Consider the following 24,387-nt stretch of genomic DNA (forward strand, 5'->3'; position numbering starts at 1 on the left):
GAGATGAAGCAGCGCTGTAGATCCGAAATATCCTGGTGAAAAAGCGTCGATACCGACTAGCACAATAGTAAAAAGTCAATGATTTGGACGAAATTTGAGCCAGAACTTAATTTAAGTAAAAGTTCTCGCACCTATACTTCATCCGGACATCCGGACATCCGGAGTGTCCGGATAGCTGAGTGGTTAGAGCGCAAGGCTGTCGTACGGAAGGTCGCGGTTCAAATCTCACTGGTGGCAGTGGAATTTGTATCGTGATTTGACGTCGGATACCAGTCGACTCAGCTGTGAATGAGTACCTGAGTCAAATCAGGGTAATAATCTCGGGCGAGCGCAATGCTGACCACATTGCCTCCTAGTGTACCGTTACGGTCTTGAATGAAGTGCTCTAACACACTTCAAGGCCCTGATCCAACATGGATTGTTGCGCCAACGATTATTATTATACTTCATAGTCAAAGTAAATCCTAGCACTGACAATCCCTTAGATGTGCAGCAAGAATGCAACTACGAAGGAGTTCAGAGGGCAGGGCTTATGAAATCTAGGAATAATGGATACTCGTCATCAAAGATAGACAAACTGTTGGATGGGCGAGTGTGGTGTGTGGTGAAGCCACTACATTTATTACAGCCGCAAGTATTTGGACTCGCCCAAGAAGCTGTCCCGATCCCGAACGAATTTTGCGCTTCGCATTGATGTGACTCAGGACTTCCTTCCTATCGGCCCATGCATTTTTCTCGGAGATTCAAAACCATTGAATTCGTTGGGGAATGTGGCGACCTCCACCAGAAGCGCGGTAACGCGTTGCCTCACAGTGTATGACTCCCTTTGTAAGCGCAATTATCTATAAGACCCGAGTGCGGAGGTCTCAGTCCTCACTGCCCCCAGACCCAACAAGTTTTTTCCCTCAACAGCTGAAATTAGGGACTAATTAGGGACGGCAAACTCCACTCCATCATAACTTAGGGCCATAGGTAAGTGGACGTTAATTTGTCGTGCGTAAAACCTTTTCGTGGTACTTAATTTTGGCTGACATCAGTGCCCCCTTATTAGTCGTAGACTTTCAGTGTCACGATGGTCTGCTAGTAGATATGCAGCACAGGTCCTTGATAGACCCCACAACCTCACTTACTTACTTAGAATTTGACCTCGCCAAGACCTACCACTAAATCCCTGTAGCTTCTAAATATATTGCCAAGACAGCAATTTGCACAGCTTTCAGATCCCTCTCAAATCATCTTCAACTTTCAGCAGACTTGCCTCTAAATTTACGAGTAATAGGAATGATTGTATAGACGATATATAGTACTGCAAGCAGCATAGCTTAGCCACTTTTCTGAACAGAGAAGGAACAGTATTCAGGAGACTTTAATCAGAGGGAACTTAGACGGGCCTCCTATGTAATGAATAGTCTCTATCTTAAGAACTAGAGTAGGCCAATTTGACCTTGAAGATAACGACTCAAGCCGTTAGTAGAGGGATCCCCCAAAACGGACCTATCACTTCTGTCCTCTAGTTAATAATCGCGTATGCAGATGCTGATAATGTGGAAATCTTGGTATTAGGCATGTTTAAACCACCTATCCCACCAACTCCATATATTGCGAACAGTGCTTTGAAAAAAATATGATTGTAGGCTAATCGCGGGTTGAAGGGTGACTCACTAAGCGAAACATAGTTATTTCGACAGATAGTTAAGTTACCTTTGCTTTAGAGTTGGCGATCCACCATCAGGCTGGTGAATCAGTGTAGAGACGAACTGGTCAGTCTAGGTAGATTGCACAAAGACTCCTTTCTCTGGATTTTCGGAAAGAAGAAAATAAAGGAGAATGAAGCGGTCAATGGACGGGCCAGGCGAGGTGCTTCATTCCGCTTGCTAATGTGAAAGGTTGAACCAAATTGCACGTGCTGTGAAGCGACAGAAAGACGTGCAAGACCGCGACTTGGAAACAGTAGAGAAAAGGAGTGGTATCTGTTGTGAATCCACATCTTTTCTATTGTCTTAATATCTTATTTGGTTTTCTTCAGAAACTGTCATTTTCATTTACAACTGCTTGTGCAGGAGCTACCGGAGTTCTGCAGATTGTTGTAGCATACAGTGCTGCCAGAATACTTGAGTCCTGGTCAGAGGAATATAGATGGGAATGAGCAGGTTGACAGGTAGGGTTCTGTTTTTGGCAGTCCTTCGGCAGGCAAAGTCTGTGTCCCATTGGTGTATGTTAAAGGTGGAACCTACTTGCACTATTTAATTGCCGGCATCTTCAGATTGCGAAGGTTCACCACCTGCGCTAGTTCAAGTAGCATTTGACCCGCCTGTAACAAAACCCGATCGCGAGAGCTTTTGTGCCAGACGCGTGCAAATACATTCGGCCCTTGCTAGAGCCAGGCCTCGGACACTAGGTAGACCATTCTTTAAGGACCTTTGAAGCCTGTATTGTGGGAGAGTCACTTTCTTCTTTTCTTTTTCGTTCGTCCTTTTTGGTCTGAAGATCTGAGCCGATTGGACTCTACTTTCTTGCTCTAACCATGGGAGCTATATCCTCTGTTTGTTTGTGGTCTTCGGAGTTTGAAACCGCGCTAATTGGCTAGTTATTTCTATCTATTTTCTGGTTCTCTAACGTCCTCCGCCAAAACTGACATTATCTCAAATTATACACAGCAGTCAGACAAGTCAGTAACCAGAAGCTTGGGGCTCCAGATAGGGAAGGTTTTGTAGAGTGTGCTTAGAGTATTGTTAATTTAAGTGAAATGAAAATTTTTACCTTCTATAACTTTTTTGATAATGGCTTGAATTCCACCAAAATTTCCAGTATCGTGCTCCTGACTGCAGTTTTGTTAATCTGGAATAAACTGAGGAGGTTCCCAATAAGTTTACAAAATATAGTAATATGTTATTGTTAATTTGAACAGATATCGAGTCGGTGAGTAAATTGAGACCTAGATGAAACATTACCGTATTTTTTTGGGATTGTACGGTTCCTTAATTTTTGCCCTAATCATGCCCTGCACGGCTAATGTTAGCATGAATAGGTTTTTGGAAAAGTACTTATCATGGCTTTTCATTTGACACTTCAGATGATTATATTCGGTGAAAACATTTTCACATCCCTTCTTTGTATGTATGGTGTTTTCTCTTTAAGTTAGACGAAGTTATTTGTAGCCACATCTTGTGAGCCCAACAACAACAGTAACTGGAATGAGTACATTGTTTGCGAGAAGGCTGCCAAAAATAGATGATTCAAGGCGAAGTCGTTAGCTCTTTATTCCGAGGGTTGTTAGCCAGATCCTGCTTTATCTAGCCCATGTCTGAGCCTTGGCATTAGAGCAATTATATAGAAGAAAATTGAAACATTGGAGCTCCATACCAACTGAGGGCATTATGCATATCGTGTGCCTTTCAAACATCATTCGTCGAGGCAGCATGTGTGATAGCAGGAATGTCTCTCATCTACATCTTGGCGAACAATGTTCGACGCTGGTTTGATCTAGCATATGGAATCGGTCTTGGAAGCAATTAGCATGGATGGAATCTTTCCTGGTGTTGAAGAAAAGGTGAGACTATTTACCAAAAGAACGTAGGGTCAGTAGGATTATCCCAGATATTTCAAAGTGGATTAAATGACAATAGCAGTTCGATACAACCAGATGAATATGTTACAGAAGAAATATGTTATCTTTCCATTACTGGCCCCCAAATTCTTATTAGGTTCAAGTCAGCATAACAGATGCCGCGAGACCTCCATTAACCAGGTAAATCAGACGCTAATAATTTCGTAACATTATTGGCAGTTTATAGCTCAGTAAACTATTTGATTAATAATAATAATCGTTGGCGCAACAATCCATATTGGATCAGGGCCTTGAAGTGTGTTAGAGCACTTCATTCAAGACCGTAACGGTACACTAGGAGGCAATGTGGTCAGCATTGCGCTCGCCCGAGATAATTACCCTGATTTGACTCAGGTACTCATTCACAGCTGAGTCGACTGGTATCCGACGTCAAATCACGATGCAAATTCCACTGCCACCAGTGAGATTTGAACCGCGACCTTCCGTATGACAGCCTAGTGCTCTAACCACTGAGCTATCCGGACATTTGATTGATTTTAATATATATTTATTTGTGTGATGTAATGGATGCTCTCAAAGTTCGTTCCGTTTTCTGCTAACGGAGTGTTCAAGTTGAAATAATACACAACTCACCTAGCTTTTATTCTGGTATGACCGAAATTTCGGGAACAACTTGTCCTCTTCTACAATGATATACGGGAGATGTAGAAGTGAGTATTACTTAGGAATTCCACGATGTATACAGAGGAATCCCTCATAATTCCAATTGTTGTTCTTAGGAAGAGTGTCCTTTTCAGTGCTTTCATTAGGACCTTCTTAAAATTCACTGAATTTGATTTCTCGCATTAGAACTTGGAGCAAGTTTTAGTTTCGAAGGGGGTTAAACAACCGAACGATTATCCTATTCCTACTTCAATATATACTTAAATAAGATTAATGCCAGTATACATCATTATTTGAAAAACATTTTGGAAAGTTCTTTAAGTTTATCCGAAAAGTGCAAAATTCTTCTTTCTCTAATATAGAACGTAATATAAAGCATAATAGTGGTAAGTTTGGGGAAATTCTGATATTGTTAACAAAATGATGATAAAACCTAAGTCCTTTTCCCGAAAATCGGCCCCATTTTATGGCAGAATGTCAGTACACCTTAAACTGAATAATCTAATACACTAAATGGATATATTATATATTGCGAATTACGAGCTACTTATAAATGAAACAGGCATATATATAGTTGCCATTTACTCCTTGGTGGGATATAGTACATCAATCACACGTACGCGGCATCACTCATGGTTACCTGAAATGCCCTTCCGCTCCCCCCACGATTTCCTGAGACGCCCGCACTCCTTCTCCACTGCGCCAGGTGGCTTGGGGCAACCCACTCGGGATCGGAGGGCGGATGTGGCAGTGGATGTGTGACATATTAAGGAGAGGCGATAATTCCATTGCTAGCTACTCCATGCAGTAGAATCCTCTAATGTAACCCTAATATTTTTTCAATTTATTAGCTGTTAGATTTGCTGTCTCGATCTTTGTTCAATATCGTTAGAGGTAGATAATTATAATAAAATAATCGTAAATAGATACAAAATGTTGGCTTTTATTAATAACTGATCTTTACGCTCCTATAAAATTCGTAGATAATAATTTACGACTCACTCGAATTTCACTTTAGATAGTTCCCATCTTTCTCAAGTTTGTAAATGGGTAACGCGACGGACAATTTACATCTTTTTCAAGAATTTTTTACCGTTATTAGTTGTAAACAACCATTTAAGGAGCAAGCACAATTTTAATTCAATCATTACTTTCCAACTTCGTGTTGCATATTCAAGTTTACCTAGAATAATAGTGAGATTTCTACTGTTATTTCACATGACACTGTACGTTGCTCTGTAATTGTATCTTATTTACATTGCCATTGCACCTTTCGCGGTTTACCTGTGTAAACAGGTAGTCCCATATACGAACATACATTCATTGTGGCTACTCAGCTGCGTCATACCCTATTGCATACTCAAGACTTAGAGACTATGTTTCAGCGCGAACTATTGCTAGACCGCAGTACGCTCTTCAAAGTAAGCCCATGGTTACCGTTCAAGAAAATGTTGCTAGCAACTCAGGTGAGTGGGATCAGGTAGAGAGTACTGCACTGAGAGAGAAGCAACAAATCTTTAAGAATCTCGTACGATACTCACGTACATAGATGGATACCTGGAAAGGTGTGTTTCTTCGTTTCTTTAAACCAGTCTTCAACTTTAAGTCGTCCACTGCTGATCAATCTACTGTCGAGCGTGTGTAGATTTCACATTTGAAATATTTAAGAGAATAAATTTATAAGCAAAAATCAAAAGATTTTGCTACCTTTCCGTGTTGGTGTTGTTTTTGTTTGTTGGAATTCCACAAGGTTTGGGTTTGGGGCCTAACTAAGATCGGTCTTAAATTCGGGGTTTTGTTTGGCTTTTGGCAACCTCATTTAACCTCATTGGAAGATATCTTTAGGTTCTCCTTACTAACTATAGCCTGCGAAGTATCGCTCTAATTGGAATATTGCATCAAAGAGCGGTATAGCCTTAGAGCCTAGGGTCAAGTAGTTGATCTTGGAATGTAGAATTGATAGTCGCCATCTTGGCTTTGGGTTTGTGGGTGTATTGAAAAGTTCTCTAGGTGATAATTGAGCGTGATTTTGATTTCGGTTCTCGCGTATGGTGGCTTCGATATATGCTTGTTTGTATTTTTTTTTTTGCATTTCCTGAAAGGTATGATTACAGGTGTAATTACAATGCGGTGCATGGTTTAGCAGATGTAGGAGCTGACGTGACAGTTCTTATTTGTGCTACTCCGTTAAGTGTATGTTTTTATTGTGTATGATTCAGTGTTTTTGCTTTGGGTGAATTAAGTTTAGTGCGCGGTAGTGTGACAGCAGAGGGACATCGCGTTTAAGTAATCCTTGCGATCCTTGCTTTAGTCGGATCTCTTCAATTGAGCGGATAGCGGGTATTGGATACACTTCCTCGATAAAGCATCTTCAGGCCAGCAAAGAAGTCCTGTTGAACGTTAAGGTAATGAAAAGTTGTTTTTAGATTTGAATGTGTCACTTCAACCTTGATTAGGTACTGCCATTCAGGGTTAATGTGCGAACCTTTACATATAGAGCTAAGGAGAAGAGTACCACGTTTCCTCTAATTTTCTGATGAAGGACTTTCCAAAGTAATTATGATGCATTCTTCATTGTGTAAGACTTCCGCTAACTATTTTAATATGCAGTTGTGTAGAGTCTTTAGTTTGCTTTTGTACTGGTATGTTCAGATTTAGCAATGAGTTAGGCACTTGAGGAATATGAACCTATGAAGAAGTATCTATTTAAAAATCTTCAGGTTCGAGCCATATTTACTGTAGCTACTGCAGTGGTTTATGATGCGCTTCTGTTGCCGTTCTCCACTCTATTTCGTGGATTATGTTTCTGATTTCTTGGGTTACGGACATATATAAGTAGTAATTATCGTCTTCCTGAATTTGTAAAATGCCAAAGAGATACTAACGACCAACTATGACGAAATTTATGACAACTCTCAAAAAGTCACCAACTGGTTTTTCTTGGTGCTATCTCGGTGGTTTATTCGTCATTGGAATGTAGCTTTAATTTCAAGTGTGTGTAGTTGACGTAGCTACCGCCTTATGATTAAGCTAGCTGCCTTCGGCATCTTTTACTTTCTATATATGCGCTGCCCTTGGCTTAATTACCATTTACTAGTGATGCAGGCAACTTTACACTTACAAATAATTGAAGTAATATTAATAAATGTGTACACACATATAAGCTGTTTTTCGGCACTCTGTTCGGTTCAAGTACTTTATCACGATGACTATGCTTTGAATTTGGCGAGTAACCTTTGCAAAAGAGGTGAGGTTTTAACGCAGCGAAGTAAGAAAATCTTTGGATCATAAACAAGGTACTGGCGCGGAACATTACTAGTAACTAACAGATGATATATGCCATGTTTTTTTGTGGTTCGTACTTCTAATTTACGTTTGTTTTACATTTGTTTTACATATGTATTCGAATAGTATCTCCAGGAAGATAATTCACAAAGTCAGTCATGGATATACCAATCATTTCGAATAGTTGCAAACGTAACGTAGGTTCCAAAAAAAGACAACTTTCTAAAATACTTTAGTTGAAAAGGCACTTCCTTAATTGGTGGTTTGCCAAAATTCCGTGATAATTTGACCACTTTTTGTATATTTCGTATTCACTCCTTGGGGAAATAGGCCTAATACAAATTATTATTTTGTTTCTATTTGATTTCCTATTAAACTTTCCACCTTTTCCAATATCATTACATTCAATGGACTGCAAATAGTACTGCAGCAGCAGTACAAGCACAATGATAAACATAACTACGAGGGCGGTCCGATAAGTACTTAGCCTACCAAAAAAAAACGAAAATTTTTGAAGAGTGGCGATTTATTTCTCGACATAGTCTCCTTTTAACTCGATACACTTCTCCCAGCGATGCTCCAACTTCTTTAACCCGTCTGAAAAATACGTTTTCTCGAGGTCTGCAAAGTGGGCTTCCGTGGCGGCTATAACCTCCTCATTCGACTAAAATTTCTGCCCGGCGAGTGACTTTTTCAAGTTAGGAAATAAATAATAGTCGCAAGGGGCCAAATCTGGGGAATACGGTGGATGGGGCAGCAGTTCGTAGCCCAATTCGACCAATTTGGCCGTGGCGACGGCGGAAGTGTGAGCCGGTGCGTTATCGTGGTGGAAGAGCACTTTTTTCTTCACCAAATGCGGCCGTTTTTTTCCGCAATTCGGCGTCAAATCGGCTCAATAATTCGGCATAGTACAGCCCTGTGATCGTTTTGCCCTTCTCCAGGTAGTCGATGTAGATCACACCTTGTGAATCCCAGAAAACGGCGGCCATCACCTTTCCTGCCGATTGCACAGTCTTTGCCTTCTTGGGAGCACGTTCGCCGGGTAAAGTCCACTGTTTCGACTGTTCCTTGGTCTCTGGAGTGTACCAGTGGATCCATGTTTCGTCGACGGTCACGAAACGACGAAGAAACTCCTTCGAATTGCGCTTAAACAGCGTCAAACACTGCTCTGAAGTGGTTTCACGGTTGCGCTTGTTGTCCGGAGTGAGCAAACGCGGCACCCATCTCGCCGACAGCTTTCTCATGCCCAAAATTTCGTGCAGGATATGACCCACGCGGTCTTTTGAGATGCCTACTGTCTCGGCTATCTCGCGTACCTTCAATCGGCGGTCAGCCAATACAAGGTCATGGATTTTTGTAACGTTCTTCTCCGCAGTAGCCGTTTTCGGGGCACCGGGGTGTGGCTCATCAAAAACTGACGTGCGACCACGTTGAAATTCATTAAACCAATTTTTGACGGTCGCCATCGAAGGAGAAGCGTCACCGTACACAGCATCCAAGCGTTCTTTGATTTCGCTGCGCGATTTCCCTTCCAAAAACAAGAATCGAATCACCGACCGATATTGTTCTTTTTCCATTTTTCTAAAATTCGCCCGCACGCCCGCTTCTACACGCGCTAAAAACAAAACTACAAGTCCTATTCGACTAAAATTTTGACAGTAGCCGTCTACGAGAATGTTCTACACGACAGTAAATACTTCTTGCGATAGTAGCGCCATCGGGCCGAGAGGCTAAGTACTTATCGGACCGCCCTCGTATTTATTCCGAACTAAGTTTCTAATTCGAGGAAGAAACGGCGTAATTGGCGTCAAGCAATGAAGTGCAGAATGACAGAACCCAGATTGTCGTAATTCAAACAAAATCGTTTAGAGAACTCAATTTGAAAGGCAAAAGTTTTAAACCAGTTTCTCCTATTAATGTAGTTAGCCAGCTAATACTGTTTCCATCCTCGTGTTTTGGATTAGTCGGCCGTCATGACTATTTTTAATCCAAAAATAACTTTTTAACTATCAACCTCCAGCCACATTGGTCTAACTTAGTACCATATCTTTGCTGCCTATTCGACAAAATACATAGATAGCCGAGCACAGTTTCCAAGATGGCCTATATAACTCATTCGAAATAATTCTTTACTGTCTCCCATAAAATCAATGGGCTTTGCTAAAATAATAAGTTGATTATCTTAAACAAAACCTGTTTACCTTGGAATGCACCTTGTGGAATGATACTTATCACTCCTACAGGGTACTGTAATTCTGTAGTCTACCGTTGCGGTCTTGAATGAAGGGTTCTAATAAACTTCAAGGCCCTGATCCAATGTAGATTGTTGCGCCAACGATTATTATTAAGGCAGAAATCATTCTATTTGCAATCATTCAAAAAAATGCAGGTTCTTCTTATGGGCACTGTCACACGGAACATCCAACGTCCTGCGCCCTATACACTGCTTAATGCAGATGATGTTTTCATAGTGTCTCGTAGCAAAGCTGATCTAGGGCAATTTGTTCAAAAATGGAATGTTTGCCTCATGTAACATGTTCTCAGATTGAATCTGGACAAAGCTGGATTTTCCAAAACCTGAATGAAGTGGCCTTACTTAACTTAACTTTACTGCAGTGTCGTTTGCCCTGTCGCCCTCTATGACTCAGAGTGTTGGCCGACTACAAAAAACAATGAACAGCGTCTTGAAGTAATAGAGACGAACATGTTACGTTAAACATGCCACCTAAAATAAGGATATTCATGATCGATATTGGGTTGTACTGATCATGGAAAAATTGCGACGGAGGCATCTTTGTTGATATGGTCACGTAAATCGCGTTAAAGAGAATGCATTTTCCAGGATTAATTTGAACATTGAAGTCGATTGCAAACGACCAAAAGACCGGCCGAAGCAACGGTGGCTTGATACACTGGATGGTGGTCTGAAAGCCTCGCGACTGTGTCTCGAAGGGCTTTGACAGAACAAAATGGCGCAACCGATGACGTGCTGATCCGACTTCTGACCGGGACAAAGGCTGAAAGAGAAGAAGGAGGAAGATATGGATGAAGGGCAGATGTGGGTGAAATCATTAATAAATGTCTGCTCATCCATTAAGCTAGCCACTCCATTTTCTTTATCACGAAAATTGATTAAATATATTAGACTTTTGTTTAACCATCAACCTACCACCAACAACCTACATCAACAAAAATACGATCTTTAGTGTGAAAAAGCTCTGGCGAGTCGGAGTGGATAGGACTCGGCCCAGGCCCGGAATTTTCTCGGAAAAAGAAAAAATAAGGGGATCTGGACAATTTACACCTCGTGCCCAGTTTTTGATCATAGTTTTACCCCGGGCCTTGGATTTCTCTCTGCAATGCTGGTATGAAATTTAATTCGTAGTCTTTTGACTGCAGAAAATCCGTATGCGCTTGAGGTCTCTTTGATGTTGGCTTCAACTGTGGAAATGACAATTTCACCACTCCTATTTGTTCTACCGAGGTCAACTAATTGCTATCGTAAGAACGCTTTTTTGCTGAGGCAACATTGTGTATTTACTTTACTTAGCTTTGACTCCTAGAAGCAAGCGTGAATTTTGTGTTGGATTGATAATAATGACCTCCGCAACAAACTATGCATTGAAAATTTCACTGAGAATGGAATTTAATTGTAGGATTTCATTGAAGTTTGCGATAAGAGTGAAAATTTGATCTGTTGAAATTATGAACTAAAATTCTGAGGTATGTCAAGGAAAACTGAAAATTAAGGAGTAATAAGATGATGATGGACCAACAAGTGGTAGAAACATTTCTCTAAAACTCATGGTGAACTTTTCTACTTCACGGTTGGAATAAACTTCCATTTCCAATTTCAAACATAGGATAATTCTTGGACCGTAATTAGAGCCCCGCTGTAAATTGCACATCAGTATAGGCTTTCATACAAGTGGAGCTGATGTTTACCTAACACCTCTATTGCATGTAAGGGATATAGGGACTGAGTTGTAAAACGCAACTCCCTGTCCGAGATATGAACGAAACCGCAACTGCCATGAAACATCGTGGGAGTTTCATGGCGGTTACGTCCAAACAAAAATAACCAGATCGAATGCACATCTTCCAAGAAATAATATCAAAAGGACATTTAAGTGCAAGCGGTTTAATGTAAGTACCTTCCGTGTAGGCATAACCCTACTACCCTTTTCGGACAAGGATTGATTTGGAGACCAGGATCAGAGCCCCGCCGTGACTAGCACAGTGGTACTTGTTTATATTCAGTGCAGGGTCAGGAATAAAACCAGTGGATGCGGGCCCATCTAACACCTCCATCGTAACCAAACGGTACGGAACTGTGCAGCGCAGCTCCACGCTTGAGCTTACAAGCAACTTTATGCGCGATATGGGTACAACCACCATGAAACTCGTCTTATGCTACCAGATAACCTCTGCTGAGACTGCATGGCCAGAGCCACTTGAGATGAATCCCTTGCAGACTCGGGTCTAATTACTCTAGTCCTCATATTATTTGCCAACTCTATTTAGGTCCGGTGTCACGACTTGGAGGATCTCCTTTGGTAATTTGGTGTTGATTCAACCGACAGGGTCGCAGTCCCATCTACCACCACACGACCTCGCGCGCACCAGTATTAAAACGATAAATAGACCATACCATGGGCTACCCTTTGGTAGAACTTCTGAGATACTTCAAATCCGAAGTGACGTTCTGCATCTAGTTGGAGTTTCTTGCGTTTCACTCGTTTGCTTTTTGCATCTCAATTTTCGTTCAGGCGTAGTCGTTTTCCATTTTAAGCTTCTTTGAGTTGGTCTCTGAGTGCTTTTTGTTGGGCTAAGCATTGGCATTGGAATATAGTTCCATTTTAAATTTCATTTTCTCTGTATATGGATGATGTATTTGTAAGCTAACTAAGAACTTTTTCACACCACATTGTTGTCTTCAATTGTGCCATCCACTATGGAGAACAATGCATTCTGCCTCGCCTTAGAAGGGATAGTGGCTTCCGTTTATCCCATGATTATGGGCAAGGTTATCTACTGCGGATCAAACCAACTGGAGCGAAACACTCTCTCAGTTTTTGGGACTTGCTTGAAAGTTACCACCACTTGCAGACTTGGCAGTGGATGGTTTGGTACCAAATGCCCACCATTGTGGATTCAAATCCTTGGCGAGCCAGTCTGTCAGCATCCTCATTACCAGCGATGTTCGAATGCTTTGGCACCTACATCAAGGATATTTCATTTAGTCGGTCAAGCTTCAGCACCACCGGCTTGATATGATCTTGCTAGTTAATACCCGACTCTTGAAACAGACTCGAATGGTACAACGTCGTAATTTTTTTGCAAACATTCTTCTGCAGCTAACGAAATACCATTTAACTCCGCTGGGAACCGTGGGACCATTTTCATAATTGGGTTTTCTCGGAAGACGTCCCTTCCATCTTCCATGACTGACCCGTCGGTTAAGGTTATTATGTCTATAATTCCCAAAGACTCGTGGACATTTATCGACCATTCTTCTCTCTCAATGATTACGACGGAGTATGTCTTCTCAAAGGCTAATGTGGAAATCAAGGGATTTACAAATAGACGCATGCGTTTCACCTCTTAATGAATGGGAGTACTTGTAGGAGAGTGGAGTGGTCGGCGTAATATACACTGCTCCCGTAATGCTTAGGTACCCCCTTTAGGACCCTTTGAATCTGGGTCTGCAGTTTAGTGCCCCTAGTGAACTAGTCCTGTCTTCTTAGTATTCAGGATAAGTCCGTTACAGAAGAACCAACATTGAATTATCTGCATAGTTTCATTCAAGCGGTCACATACTATGTTGGCAAACTAGTTCATAATTATCACGGCTAGATCGTTAGCAAATGCTTGCATAATGAGCTTTGTGTCCTCCAGGAGCCAAAGCCAGGTGCCCATTACTAGGAACCATAAAAGAGGAGAATGAACCCCTCGCTGTGGACAGCCTCTAAGACACCCTGCCTCGATAGACTTCCATCTGACCAATATATTGATATTCTTTCACTCCAGAATATGAAGGACCAACTAAGTAACAGTGGATCTGTTCTACGCTATCTTGCCGCATCACAAATTGCCTCCGAAAGAGCCATAATTAAAGGTTCCCCTTCAATTTTTACTGTTAGCTCATGGAATGCTCTATTTGCAGATTTGTATTTCTGGTATGTATTTCTGGGCGGTTGAGGACTGTATGCGGCTGTCAACCCTGAATTCTGCTGGGAAGCGCATTTCGAGTAAATAGTTTCAGTGTAGATGCAGATATTGTGAGTGTTAACATTGCATCTTGCTGTTGCACGTATCCCTTTACTTTTGGTATATTAGGTAACTCCGTCGACTATTCTACTGGGAGTTTTATCTTCGTCATAGGTAATAAGCAAGGTGATTATTTTGACCGTTGTGGTATCGTCATTGCTTAAGTTGTTAATCAGGAGTCTGGAGGTCCTTTGAAACCACCATGCATACTGCAGTGCTTTACAATGCTGGCAATTTATTTGTGAAATATGCTACCTCATTTAAGCTTCAGATGTGCTACAGGTGCCATTTATTTAACTTAGGAGCTGGAACATGCAATGCAATGGTTCCAAGCCCGTAGTAGAGCCAACAGTAGACTTTCCAGAATTTTCTTAACACGCGGTTTAGGAACGCAAAGGATAGTAAGGAAAATTTCGGGCTTATCCTTTCTTCCTCCTGGTTGACTGCTTTGCAGCATTCAGGTTTAGTTGTTGACACGTGATTGAGGGAGGAGCACTGTTTACCCATAGCATTCTATTATAAGATAAATATTTAACGATTCAAGGCAAGGCTGGATGCCTTACGAAGATTTAGTTATATCTTGGAGGAGTTTTCTGCATTGTTATCGTCATACAAGAACCATGCGTGGGCTTCGATAAGCAAGGCTACAAGTGAAGATTTAGTAGTCATTGCCGGCTAAGCGCTTTTTGCTGCATTTTGGGTTGAGGCGTTGAGATCGTTAAAGGACCGCTGCCACTTCTGTTTGCTGCTAGTTTCAGATGCCCCGAATGCACTTTCCTTCACTGTCCGGGAGTTTGGGTTTGCCTGAAGGCGGTTTGTACAAAGAAGGCTTACTCGAAAGTAAGAAGACAGAAGCTTATATTACAAGTGGGTAAGCTCAGAAGGGGGGGGGGGGGGTGCTGATTGAAGGCGTTTGCTTTGGTTCGTCCACTAAGGACAAAGTCCCTAACTGGATAAGTAGCAAATTGGAGTCTAGGCTCAGGCTTGGAATTGGAAAGGTTGATCCAAAAAAAGAATGGTCCGCACACTAAAATGCAGGAGTTAGTTGCTACTTGAAATTAGTACGGTGCGCCATCAAGCAGGAATCAGCAGGACTCAGAAACACTTAAATTTTCAATCAAAAAAGTTGAGGGATTATTAGCGACTCTGTATCCGGATGGGCTAGTGCCGTTCTAATCTCACTAGCAGTAAAGGGATTTATGTTGCGATCGGATGTAGGATATCAGTCGACTTAGCTATGAATGAGTATCAGAAACAAATTTATGTGTTAAGTTTAGTTTGATTAAAGTCGCTTTATACCCTTCCGTGAATAGTTTCAAATTCCAAAGTGTGTCACTTTACCTTGCAGTTCCTTAGTTACGCTTTAACCATTGTTACAAGGCTATTTTCAGTTTTCCAAATATATCTCCCCCGGAAAGCTATGAACGCACACATCTTTTATTATTCAAATTCTAGAAGAATGCTGTTAATGATGTACATTTGCTTTAATAGATTAAAACATAAAAGAAAAGATGTTTGTTTTGTTTCCAATTCTTTTGCTATATATGTTCCATTCGCAAGATATTTCATTTATACATAGATACAATGGAGATTCGTAACTTATTTAGCTCATTTCGAACCGTTGACTGCGTAGGAGGCTTTGAATTGCTGAGCTTGTGTTGATTTGCTAAGAAATAAAAAGCAAAAGATATTTCTCTGAATTGAGTTCAATGTTCAATGACTCATGAAAAAAATTTCTTTGGTCAGTTTAACAGAAGTTAAGTGGAAAGCTCGCAGGGTACCAATTACGCTATAATGATTTGTTTTAAAATAAATCAATTTAGTAAAAATTAATTTCCTGGAAAAGCGATTTTTATGTTGATTTGGGTTTAACTTGTTACGGAACGTGCAAAGTTATTTCCTTGAAATTAATTTAATTCACTTTAATTAGAAAAGTCTCAGTAAGAGCAATACTATACCAGCTCGTTAAGCATCAGCGCCGTTTTTGTGATTTCCAGTTTCTTTCGCGTGAAGTGAACTTTTGAATTTTCGGATTTTTTCAGGAGTGGTAGATACATATGATGTTCCTGCTAACACTGCGACTTCTGATTCTGATCCCTAAGGAAATCGTTTTGCAGTTCCATATCGAGTGAATGATTGATATTTTATAATTTTCCAAGCGACCCTCGAAGCCTGAACTATATTTGAAAATATAGAGACGCTTTCGGTTCTTTTTAATACATAATCTGTGACATTCCGCCAGAGACGGGGGGTTTACACCTACTTTTTCATATCAAGTTTTCTGATATCCTCCCATTTCAAATAATACATGTCTGTAGTGCCTCCAGAAACTATTTGATCTGATATTAGACTGCCAAACGGTGAGATCGCGACCGTACATAAGGTTGTTAATGTTATTTGAGGATTACTAGATTTAGTAGGAGAGTCAGAAATTTGGCGACCGCTCGCTCTGAAGAGAGGATCTCTCTCGCTGTAGAGAGATGCTCTCTCTTTGATAGAAAAAAAAAGATAATCAGAGTAATAAAAGCCAGTGATGAAATTGGAGAAGGTTCTACATTTTTTGACTATAAAGTGACTCATTAAACAAATATCATATTTCGAGAATTAGTTGTTCCCTTCTTCAGTGTATTTTTTTCCAATATAAGATTTTTTTCTGATGGGTTAAGAATTTGTAGTAGGTTTATAACCCAATATAAACCCTGGTACAGCTGTGACGAAGGCATAGCTTGTTCTTGTCATCTTTTTAAATGCGAAAGTTCATTAACTCATATCGACTTGGCTTAACTTGTTGGCGGAGCTAGACGTATATACTTGCTCGTTGTTGGATTGTAAATGACGTGGCTACATAACGAGTCAATTTTGATCGTGGTCAATTGAAACCACTTATCCAATTCTTGCAGTGTGTTTTAAAAGACGGTCAAACATGTCATGAATTCATCGGTAGCGTTTTCTCTGCTTCAAAATAGATGGTGTGCGCTGTTGGGAAAGGATGTCCGATATAAAGCCGGCTGTTACTAATAGACACACGCACCTTATAGCTGTCTCTCGGAACATGGAATTTCACAGTTGTAGACTTTTGAACTCTTCATTAACAGATTGGGAAATTATGTCCGTGAGAACCAAATTTCGGCGAACATCTCACAATGTTTGGCGTACGCGCCCCTGAAAATACTTTTTCAATGGCGTTTAACAGTGGAGACTATGGCGATAAAAATATTAAATCTAAACCACCTCGCTGTAAAATTTCCTTCGTTTCTGCGCTTTTTTGTACATTGGCATTATCAAGGCTAAGGCCCGCCCATGCTTTTCAATTAGTACCCTCAGAAAATATAAATTTTTTTTAGTTAACTACTGAATGCACCAACTTGTTGTTATAGATAACTTCCTGTCAGCAAGCTTGTAACCAAAAGCATAATATTTTTTTAAAACAAAACCTTATGTGTAAAACAAAACCTTATAAAATCGGTTTGTCTGTCTGTCTATCCATCTGTCTGTCACACCCATTTCTCTCGGAGACGATTATAGCGATTGACATAAAATTTTGTGGAAAGGTGGGAACTGTGAATGTTCATGCATACAGGGAGTTACATCAGCTACCACTATATGGTGCCTAGGCTCCGGAATGTCCTCCATATGGATATCCTTTCAAATAGAGTTAATAATAGTATGCTACTATAACTTTTAATAATTGACTGTAAAGCCCCCATTAAGTCCGTCCTAGCACCACGAAAATGCAGTAATGTAGGCTATAGCATAGATCATGATCCTACAAAGTTTTTTGGAATTCGCACTATTATCAACAAAGTTATAATAGGTCAAATTTCAATTCAAACTCAAAATTATGAAGGGACATCATATATGTATATATTACGTGCTACGTACTAATGGGGCAATTGCATGCTCTAATGGGTTTATATAAGAAATACACAAAACTGTCCATACCTGAAGCGTCCAGCTTCCAGTTTTCCGATTTGTTTTATAACTACGAATGATTGTTGCTGCCGAACGGTTTGACTTCGACTGTTGATACTGCTTCCTTAATGGTCTTCCAATCTTCGAATAATCAGATCAGGAATTGTTTATGCTCAAAAGTTATTGTGCTGTTACAACCCCTTTGCTGCCTAAGGCTCGTTTTACACATATATGGTTCGGTTCAGTTTATTTTAGTGTGAAACGCATTTTAGGCTTCACTTCGGTGTGTATTCGGCACCTAATTGAAACCGTATAGAACTGAGTACTCCCAAGAAACGAGCGGGTTTCAGTACAGCTTGAACTTATGTGTAAGAAACAAAAAGTAATCACAGTAATCACGCAGTTCAATCTAGGTTTTGACCTCACAGCGAGCGGAGTTTAATGATGATTTGTTGAAAGTTATCAGATTTTATGTCCGCATGGCTGAGTGGTTAGAGTACAAGGCTTTCGTACAAATGGTCTCTATTCGAATTTCGCTGGTGGCAGTGAGATTTGTATCGTGATTTGACGTCGGACACCAGTCGGCTCAGCTGTGAATGAGTACCTGAGTCTAATCAGGGTAATAATCTCGGGCGAGCGCAATGCTGACCACATTGCCTCCAAAATGGTGCTGTAATCCAATAGTGTACCGTTATGGTCTTGAATGAAGTGCTTTAAAACACTTCAAGGCCCTGATCTAATATGGATTGTTGTGCCAACGATTATTATTAATACTATTATCAGGTTTTATTCGAGTGAAATGAGCAGTTTGCCGAATGGAAGTTTGTTTGTGTGAAAGAGTTTCATTTAGTTTAGTTCTTTTTAGGTTTCGGGACCTTATATAGTATGTGTGAAACGATCCTACTCTGGACGCGGTAGCAGAAATGCATCTGATCCTGGGCTTGAATTTTTTCTCCTCAGGACTTTCGTTCAAGCTGATAATCGTCATCTATTTCAAAGTAAATTTACCCTTTATTGTTCCTTACTAAGGTGGGCCTAGGCCGGATACCGGCTGTTGCGCCGTTAATGACGATGATGATGACCAGCTCTATACGGTAGCGTTAATTCTTCCTGTGTTATAACTATTTCCCTAATCCCCCAGAATTACACAAAGTTCGATTTTGTTTGGAATGTTGGAGAAAGTAGTTTTTTCTTCTGTAAATATCTTTTTCCCGTAAATATGTTAAAAGCATTGCAGCTTGTCTGAGACGATTGAATTCAATGAGCCATAGGAAATAGATAATTAATCAGGTGGAAAGTGTAGAAAAAGAAAAAGCGATAACAATGGTGAGAACATGGTGTGATAATGAAATGGATTCATTCATTCCTCCATATGACCGTAATATTCCGCAATCAATCACAGCTCGCGGCATGTACATAACATATGAATCCACGGATACACAAAACCTGTGCAAATTTAGATACTCTAACTATTAAGTCATTATCTTTGCAATTCTTCCCATCATTTCAGCTCATTCTGCAAATTTGCACGGATTCCTCCTATTATGTATTCAAATGCTACCAAAGTTTCATTTCAAATTGTGTTTTGTTTAGGAAGTTCTCGCGGAACGTATTTATGGTTGCCAGCAAACATACATACATATTTCTGAAGTGGCTAGAAAAACTACTTTTTGGAATTCCCATGTCTTTTATGCTTTTTAAGTGTTAGAAATTTATAAGATTGTTTTGTTTATAGCTGATTTGCAAAGAATAGTGATAGTGAATTCTGATGTTTATGTAAATTGTGTTGTAGCTTTTTACGATTTGGATGGGTTTACATGACGTTATGGTTGTCACACTAAATCTTAGTATTTAATCGACTGTATCTTGAATTTTAGGATTTCATTAAATTTTTTATCTGAAAAATTTGCAGTTTCGATTCTAACCAGATTTTTTCCGAAAGCTAAAAGGTCAACTGCTGTTCTAATCGATTTGTCTTATAAACCTGTGTCGTATCTGTACAAGTCTATCAAGTGGTTTTTAATCACATTCACTTCCGTTTTCCGGTCTATCTAAAGGAAGAGACTATTTGTGGGAGAAAAATTTCAGTCTCATAAAAAGTAGCAGATTGACTGACCTCGATGATAATGATGTCACAACAAGATATGGGGGAGCTTTTTTGATAATAAAAATAAAAATAAATAAATTTTTTGAGAATGACATAAAATCTTATCACTTTTAAAATAGGTCTTACTTTCCACATAGGTTGGTGAGTAGAAAAGTTAGAGGTCAAAACGTGCAGTTAGAGGGGGGAAGGCTTCCTCTTTTTCTCGCATATTTTTCCTATTCCCGCCCCGCACTTGTTATGTGTCCCTTGCGAAATTGAAGCGGACCCAGCGGTCCACATTCCTTGGGAGCTTGAAGTCTGCATTTATGTTTTGGTGAGTACTGCTGTCACCCGGAGGCCGTTGAAGCCACCTTACGAAAGCCCTATAAGCGTAGGGAGCACGCGTTTAGGCCGGACTCTGGCAGCAGCCTCGAGACAGTCTCCTAAGACAGGCTGAAACCGGCACTGGAAGGATGCATGAGCGTCGCCTCCGTTTAGACTTGCGCTAGTTGGTCACGCCCAAGTAACCTCACTATGGGTTCTCGCCAATACCCGTGGTTTCAGCTGTTGTAGCGGAGCGATACTTGACACCCGCTTACAGCCTTGACTGCGCTTGGACGCGGACCTACGTTTTGGTGAGGACTGATGTTACCCGAAGGGTACTGCTGTGGTCGCGTCCATTGTGCGGTGCAGTCAGGACTATGAAGCGGGTATCAAGTACCGCTCCACTACAGCAGCAAGTAAGACAGTGTGCGGTTCGTCCGTCGGATGCGCCACCTTCTTCTTCTTAAGTAGCTTTGTACTGATGAAGGGAGTAAGTTCCTCCCGAAATATATATATACATAATAAAATAAAATTGTAGTTTGGAGTAAGCTACTGGTCTATCAATTTTTGTCAAATGTGTTAAAAGAATTGTAGGGTCCAGAAGGAACCCCCTCACATTTCTGAATATGCCTAGCACTAAGGCACTTTAGTCGACTTGCCGTGTTTCCGGATGAACCTTCATGATCAACTTCGCCAGTTTTTAGGTTTTTGGAATAGCTCTCTTCTATCGTAGATTGTTCAAATTGCTATTATGTTTGACTTCAGATTATGAAGCGGAAATTCAGCATGTCTATTGCTTTTTCAAAGCCTTTGACTTTTTGGTGGAAAGAAGACTTTCATTATCTAGTTTCGATAAAAATATTGGAAGTAACTGGAACTTGGACACAGTTTCGCCGATTGATTGTCAGAAAGATCGGAGAGGAATTTAATCTGAAAGACAGCAATGATACTCAGATTAACAATCAATTAAACAAAAATCGGTTCCAAAATTATTCTATGTGAATTTCAACTATTCAAATTTTTCGGAACATATCACATGTTTTCAGACACCAAGCGCTGGAGTATGGAATGGTGACCTAGTTGAAGATGAAAGTTGTTTTGATTTGCTTTTTTGATTGCCTGTAAATTGTTCACAAAAACTTTCAGAGCAAATGGCCGGTGAATATTTTCATCCTGGTACTCTCGAAAAAATTTGTGTAAGTGAACAGTAAGGTCCTAGATAGAACGACAAATATTCCTGATCAGTGTGACTTTCTGATCAGTGACTTATTAACATCAAAGCTCGTTAATATTTCAGAACTTTTTCTCATTTTTCAGTACTTTTTTAGTTATGTAGGTACTTTTCTGCAATTTTCAACAGTTAAACCCTGGAAGTTTAACGTGGATATTTGTTGCGTGATGTTCTTAAGATACAAATTGATTTTGTGTCACTGTGATAGGTCAATACTACCAGTCTGTAACTACAGAGCTACGTCACGGAATTTGAAAAGCAACTCCGCGTTTGAGGCCCGAAGGCCTCTTGTTCGCTGGGACGTAACCACAATCTCCACCAGGAATGCTCCTGAGACATGTAAATTCAGAAGGCAATCCCGGATCCCATTCATTTTCTTTAGCATTTGTCCATTTTGTTGCGCCATTTTCTTCTGGTTACAGTTGCGAGGCTTTCAAATCCCCATTTAGCGTTTCAAGCCACCGTTGTTGCGGCCTGTCTTTTAGTCGCTTACCATCGAACTCGATGCTCAGACCAATCTTGGCAAGTGAATTCCCGTTAGCGCGAATTATGTGACCATACTATCGAAAACGCCCCTCTCGCAATTTTTCCACGATCGGTGTAATCCCTTATCGATCGTGGATAACCTAGTCCAACGCAACATCTTCGTCTCCACTGTCGCAAGATGCAGTTTCTTGTCTTTTATATAGGGTGAATGATGTTGCGGTAAATTTTAGATTTGAGACTTTCGTTGATATGTCGATCACAAACAACACCAGTTGGGGAAAACTACTCCATGCAGATTGCGCTAATGAGTGAAACAATTTCATAAGGAGATTCACCATTGGCTGATAGCATTTACCCGAGGTATTTCAATCACTTACTTCTGGGTGGGTCACTACCACTGGCAGTATATCCCCGATTCCATGGTATAGCTATAGATTTCGTGGCTGAAGTTTCTTCAGATGGGTCTCCGTGCAGCAGGTAACATTCGTTCTCTGTCGGCATTTCGTGAAATAAGCCAGAATTTCCGTAGAATCGCAAAAAAGAATGTAGCGGTTTCGGTGAGTGCAGTGCACCATGTCATGAACGATATTAAATAACGGACTAATATAATAAATAAAATAAGATGGAAGTCCACAAGCTGGCAGTTCGAAAACATCGCGCCCTCATTCGGAATCCACAGCAGCTCAGAAGTTCTGTGACATCGGAGGACAATGTCACCGCATTCACTGATGAACAGTTGTACTTTAGACCAGAGTGTTGTGGACATGTATGCAACTTGGGGTTTCAAACCAACTAGAGTGACCAGATTTCTTGACTAGGACATCAAAAGAAAGTATACTTTAATGTGGGGTGCGTTAATTTATTACAAAATATCACTTTAGGCATACAATGACCATTTGTCTTCCAGCAAGACCACACCACGACCTTAAGTACACTTTCTTTTCGAAAAAATAGTTTCCGGAAGGCATTGTGAGAAGTTGGGAACGAAATTTGCTTCGGTGAGTAATAATAAAAATCGTTGGCGCAACAATCCATATTGGATCAGGGCCTTGAACTGTGTTAGAGCACTTCATTCAGGACCGTAACGGTACACTACAGTAGCACTGTAGGAGACAATGTGGTCAGCATTGCGCTCGGCCGAGATTATTACTCTGATTTGACTCAGGTACTCATTCACACCTGAGCCGACTGGCATCCAACGTCAAATCACGATATTATGTGATAATATCCACTTTCGCGTGATAGCCTAGGCACCATATAGTGGCAGCTTCTTGATTTTTTTCAGATTTTTCAGTTGGGTAGTTTCTAAGAATGGGTCCGTGAAAAAAATGATTACTTTCAACCCCCCTTAAACTTAATGTATAATGACGTCTTACGGCTTCCAGTAGCTCAACAAGCCGTTGTTGTCGGATTTGCAGATGACATTCGAATGGTCATCACATCCAATAACCCCGATATATGCGAACGAGACTATCTAACTCAGTTCTTAATCGGACACCGTGGATACAGAAATTACCTCTATAGGTTCGGTTTAGATAAATAGCCCGATTGTCCTACGTGTGAAAATGCGAAACACGTTTTATTCGCCTGCCCAAGATTTAAAAACTTGAAGCAGAACTAAATATCCATTTAACTGTGGAAAATGTCATAAGGTGCATGGCGCAATTAAATATACCATGGGGCGCGCTAGTGTCAATCGTGAAATGGATCCACCAGCAGGTAAAAGCAGCAGAACCACAGCGGAGCAATGGAAAGAAGCTACTGCAATGAACGCCACGTAAAGCGGTAGCATCTCGTTTAGAGTGGACAGCTAATAACTGAACAGCCCCGCGAAGCAATACCCGCGGGGAAAGTGTGGAGAAAATATAGGAGGTTTTAGTCGGTAACAGTCCGGCATGCGTATCCTAAATTCCAGATGCGTATCCACGTATCCCCCATTCAAAAAAAAGCAAGACATACAGACCGTAAACCGATTTCAATAAGGTTATGTTTTACACAAAACCTTAAAAAGACAAATTTTGTTTTTTAAATGCAGGACCAGTTGGCTTATTCCTTAGTGAGTTTTTGTATGAACTGCGTATGGTCCAGCTTGTCCTTAAATACCAAAATCCAGATCTTAATTGCTAGTTAATTTTCTTACCTAATTTTTCGAAAAAGCCAACTGTTGACGTTTCCTAAATCTTTGTTAATTCTTTTCCCCCTCTCTAATACGTCCAATTTGCGGAAGTCATTAACTTCCTTAATTACCCTTAGGTTATCCTCTGTTGTTGCAGATTTCAGCACAAGTGTTGATTTGCTTTCCTTATATGTTCGTTGAAACTCGTTGTTATTAACCTTCTAGTCTGCTCTATATATGATTTTTTCCAATCGGTGTAGGTTATCTGATAGCCAGTGAGATTCGAACCGCGATTTTCCCTACAACAGCCTAACCATTCAGCTATCTTACAGGCCAATAACTTTGTTATGCTCATTTTCCTTGCTTTCATTGTGTATTACGGGCTTTGGTATTTTCATTGTATCGTCTGGTACGTGTTTAGTGTGCGTTCTTCAACCTCCTCTCCT

The 24,387-nt window shown here is 40.5% G+C and overlaps 1 protein-coding gene across 7 annotated transcripts in view; it reads left to right on the forward strand.

Annotated features, from left to right (window-relative positions):
- LOC119647100 (filamin-A) overlaps positions 1–24,387 on the forward strand; it is a 166,973-nt gene that overhangs the window by 95,046 nt on the left and 47,540 nt on the right. Inside the window, exons 1-2 of one of the 7 annotated variants that reach the window (XM_038047876.1) lie at positions 5,850–5,981; positions 6,346–6,636. The exons of the other annotated variants lie outside the window; for them this stretch is intronic. The gene's annotated coding sequence lies outside the window, so the exon portion shown is untranslated. Of the gene's footprint in view, positions 1–5,849; positions 5,982–6,345; positions 6,637–24,387 lie in introns of those variants that run through there. 7 annotated transcript variants of the gene reach the window in all.

The sequence above is a fragment of the Hermetia illucens genome, chromosome 1, assembly GCF_905115235.1.
Source record: "Hermetia illucens chromosome 1, iHerIll2.2.curated.20191125, whole genome shotgun sequence".
Classification (NCBI taxonomy): Eukaryota; Metazoa; Arthropoda; class Insecta; order Diptera; family Stratiomyidae; genus Hermetia; species Hermetia illucens.